The sequence below is a fragment of the Vigna unguiculata genome, chromosome 4 (genome assembly GCF_037176805.1).
Source record: "Vigna unguiculata cultivar grain cowpea cultivar isolate G323 ecotype 2 chromosome 4, ASM3717680v1, whole genome shotgun sequence".
Classification (NCBI taxonomy): domain Eukaryota; kingdom Viridiplantae; phylum Streptophyta; class Magnoliopsida; order Fabales; family Fabaceae; genus Vigna; species Vigna unguiculata.
In genome coordinates this window covers 7,095,430-7,100,466 of record NC_140795.1, presented here as the reverse complement: position 1 = coordinate 7,100,466, position 5,037 = coordinate 7,095,430, and the positions used below count along the sequence as shown (strand labels likewise).

At 32.9% G+C, this 5,037-nt stretch overlaps 1 pseudogene; it reads left to right on the top strand.

Annotated features, from left to right (window-relative positions):
- Nucleotides 1-2,476: 2,476 nt before the first annotated feature.
- LOC146886706 (receptor-like protein kinase FERONIA pseudogene) lies at nucleotides 2,477-4,586 on the top strand (annotated as a pseudogene).
- Nucleotides 4,587-5,037: the final 451 nt, after the last annotated feature.

Here is a 5,037-nt window from a genome sequence, read left to right as displayed (position 1 = left end):
AAGTGTCCAATAATTTGACTACTCGGTAAATTGAGCCCAAGTGTTGATAATGTGACTACTTAGTAAAATTAAGCCCAAGCGTGTCAAATAATGTGACTACTCGGTAAATCGAGCCCAAGTGTCTGATAATGTGACTACTTAGTAAATTTGAGTCCAAACGTGTCAAATAATGTGACTACTTGGTAAATTTGAGCCTACCATCCAATAATGTGACTAATTAGTAAATTCTAGTCCAAGCGTCCAATAATGTGACTACTAAGAAAATCTGAGCCCTAAATGCCCAAAAGTATGACTACTCGAAAACATCTGAGTTCCTTACAATTGTCCGATTATGGACTTTCTTGGAAAATTTTGATTATAAATTAAGTGTCTGAATTGTGATGATATAAGTGTCCGAGTACAACTTAACAATGAGCTAAAAGTAGATACAACCCGTTCAAGAGCTAAAAGTAACATATAAACCGAATGCAAAAAGCTAAAAGTAGCATATAGAACATAGTACAAAGAGCTAACAACAACATATAAATATGAATACAAAGAGTTAAAAATAGCAAATAAATTCATTCATTTAATAACTTGGTCCACCTGCAAAATTTATAAACTTTAAAGCTCGGGGGACTTATCTACTTATCGAGCCCAAAAAAAATATTATTGTTATCAAGTCCAAGGCAACCTAATAAGCATTAGGATCCGAGTATGAGATCCACATGAAATAATAACCTCCTTGAAACAAAAGAAGGATAATATTTTAATATATGAGAATATATAAACATAATCTTGTTATGATATTTCTTATTATACTCCGATTTTATCATATTTGTTATTATCTTCTGGATATTATTAGACCCACAAAAGCCTCATTCTATATTTAAATATCTCTTATTGACTCAAACATCGAGATCCTTGCAGGTAAACTTCTCCTTTTGATAATAAAAAATTAAAATACCCGTTAGTTAACTGGTGAGCTCACATCAAATCAAGCTCGATCAAATTTCAGTAAAAATACTAATGTTGGTTAAAACTCAACTAAAGTTAAATAAAACAACAAAAACTCAGGCTAGAGTAGCTATTTCCAAACAAAATATTGTTGAGATAAGGATTATTATTATTTTTTTCTTGCAGAAAATATTATAAAGACATATCTTATAATAACTCCAAACAAAAAATTGTTGAGATAAGGATTACTATTATTTTTTTCTTGCAGAAAATATTATAAAGACATATCTTATATTAATTTCATAAAAAGAAAAACATCATAATAAATTTCAATATAACCAATATTTTTAATATACTATTACATATTTAAAAACTTAAATATATAAGCGACTTCCTAACCTAGAATGAAACAAGTAGTTTGGATTGGTTGAAAGATGTAATTAATAAAATAAGTGTTTACAGGTTATTGAGATAATACAACAAATAAATTTAATGTATACACTAAATTTTCATTAGTCCTTTATATATATATATATATATATATATATATATATATATATATATATATATATATATATATATATATATATATATATATGATAAATATGACATAAAAAAATATAAATTAACAAGTGTAATATTTGTTTGACTTATGTTAAATTAATTTTTTGACCGAGAGAGTCATCTGTTGGCTTTTCAAATGACCTTTTTGTCTCAATTTGTAGTAGAAGAATATAATTTTATACATGTGATGTATAACAAACAATAAAACATATAATTTTAATTATGACGGTACGTAAGATCTGATATTTTTGTTATCGATGGTACATTAATTTGATATTTTTTATTTTACAATTATTCAACCTTAAAAAATATTTTATTTTAAAAAATAATATAAATTGAGATAAATGAAGAAAAATAAATAAATTTTATCAAATATTAAAAAATGTAAAAAATTGAAAGATATATTATTATAATTTGGGTCTTGCTAACCAATGCCCTAAGGGCACTCGTTAAGGATAATTAATATACATTGGATGCTACAAAAGTACATAGATAAGTGTAATATTAAATAAAACCTGACTTAATAACCATTAATGCAACTTTATTTTCTTTAAAAGACAAAAATGTCCATAAATATTATACATGTGTATTTAATATTTTATTTAATATTCACAAATAAAATTTAAAAACTAATTAAATAATAAAATAACTATATTTTAATTTTGCTAAAAATTAGATATAAGAAAATTTAAATTAACAAAAAACTAACAAAAAAATAGTATTAAACATCTAAAACTTAAAAAAAAAAAAAACATGAAAAAGTATAAATTAACAGAAAAACCAAATAAAAAAATAGTGTTAAACATCTAAAAATGTTACAAAAAAGAATAATTAAAGCGTCAATTTAAAACTTAATTGATTTTTTTTTTCTTTTTAGTAGAGACCTTAAAAATTTCAAAATCTTATTTTGTAATAATAAATTATTGTCTACACATTTAAAAAGATATTTTTGTCTTTATAAAATTAATCACGTGCATTTATATTATTTTTATTTAATTATTTCTGTTTTAAATATAAAAATAATGATATGACAGCACTTCTACTTCACATTCTCCGATTTATATTACACCTCAACAAAAAATGACACAGGCTTCACCAACGTGGGAAATACCACGCCCTACATCCTTGGCACCCGCTTTGCTATGCAGACTGAGTATAGATAGAATCAGACTGGGATGAGAAGAAATATCGCCACAAAACGACACCGGTTTGTTCAGAAAATGGGCCAGTGACGAAAAAAGTTATTTCGTTGAACAAAATCCTGGTCTAAGAGTAATACAGACGTGTACTAAGATGAACATAACAGTAAATCCTGACTACGTTGCACCCGAGGAACTGCACAGAACAGCGCATAACATAGGTATAAACGCCACTCTGAACATCACATGGGAGTTTCCCATTGATTCTGGCTTCACTTACGTCCTCAGACTCCACTTTTTCGAGATTAAACTCGATATTAGGGATGCGGATCGTGTCCTCTTCATTTACATAGCAAGCCAGTTTGCGGAGAGTCGCCCTGATGTTAGGATGTGGAACGAGAATCAGAAAGGTTTCGGTGTGTATAAAGACTACGCCGTTTTCATTTCCAAGAATGATGATCGGAAAAAGGTTAATCTCTCCCTCCAAATACATCCTTATGGAAGCAGTTATTACTTCTCTGGCAACTTGAAAGGTCTCGAGATCTTTAAAATCAGCGACCCTAGGTCTAACAACCTCGCTGGATCTAACCGGGACACGATTAAGACACCACAGCAAAAGAGAAATAACAGAAGCAGAAGGACGATAATTGGTATGACGGCGGGGGTAGTTTCCGGTGTCGTTTTCATCTCGCTTGTCGTTTTCTTTGTCCTCTTGTCGACCACTTGCAAGTGGAGTGCACTGTTGTTCTCAATGACCAGGTCAACCAAATATCACAATTTTTCTCTGCCGATTGATCAATGCCGTCGGTTTTCCTTCGCCGAGATCAAAGCCGCCACCAAAAACTTCGACAACGCCTTTATCGTCGGTGATGGAGGATTTGGACACGTGTACAAGGGCTACATCGACGACAACTCAGTCCCCGTTGCTATCAAACGCCTTAGACAGGGTTCCCAGCAGGGGGCTAGTGAGTTCGTGAACGAGATCCAGATGCTCTCGCAGCTCCGACACCGCCATCTCGTCTCACTAATCGGATACTGCTGCGACAACAACGAGATGATCATCGTTTACGAGTTCATGGGACGTGGAAACCTCCGCGAACATCTCTACGGCACCGATAAACCGTGTCTCTCGTGGAAGCAGCGCTTGATGATTTGCATTGGCGCAGCGCGCGGGCTAAGCTATCTTCACAGTGGCGCCAAGCACATGATCATCCACCGTGACGTGAAAACAACGAACATCTTGTTGGATGAGAAGTGGGTGGCGAAAGTTTCTGATTTCGGGCTATCCAAAATTGGGCCGAATGAGATGTCGAAGGCCCATGTTAGCACAGCCGTGAAAGGCAACTTTGGGTATTTGGATCCGGAGTATTACATTCGGCAGCGGCTGACGGAAAAGTCTGACGTGTACTCTTTTGGGGTGGTGTTGTTTGAGGTACTCTGTGCCCGTTCTCCTCTGATGCATAGCAAAGATACCGAACAGGTGTCACTAGCTAATTTTGCCAGATATTGTTGCCAAAATGGGGCAGTGGCGGAGATTGTGGACCCTATATTGAAGGGGAAGATCGCTCCCGATTGTTTGGCCAAGTTTTGTGAGATTGGGGTGAGTTGTTTATCACAAGAGGGGATGCAGAGGCTTTCCATGAACGATGTCGTTTTGATGCTGGAGTCTGCACTGAAACTGCAAGAGAGTGTCGACGAACACGAAACAGAAGATAGTGGCAGTGTGTTTGATGCCGAACAGCGAAGTAATAGTTACAAAGACAATGATAAGTTGATGTTTGAGCATTTTTCTGAGATTGTCGACCCAGAGCCGCGTTGAAGTAACCCAATTTCGTTTTGTGATTGTAATGTTATAGTGTCTCCATTTTATAAATCATGCTTCTACAATCTCGCGAATGAATGACGCAAGTCTAAGGTTTCTTGACAAATTTACCTATTCTCCACCGAAACACGGTAATTAGTTTTTTTTTTTCTTAAATATACATTTTGTCCTATTTATTTTATTTTATTTTATTTAATCCTTATTTTGTATTCAATTACGTTGATTCTTATTTTGTATTTAATTACGTCTTTATTTTTATCAAATTTAAAATTTTGGTTAATTTAGAATTTTTGTTTATTAACGGTGTTTGAATAGTTAACGTAACAGTACACTTGTGATTGTGAGTTTCATTTTTATTTTTTAATTTTCTTAAAATTTTTAAGTTTAAAAAAATTGTCCAGGTGTTAAGTCATAATTGTGTCTCTTGTCAATGTTAATGTCACGTGTCAATTTGTAGTTATGTTATTTTTTTTTTCAATTTAATCCCTATATTATAGAGCTGTCAAAATGGGTTGCAACCCGCGAGCTAACTCGGCTCATCACGGGTTCGGACTAGGTTGGATTGAAATTTTTTAC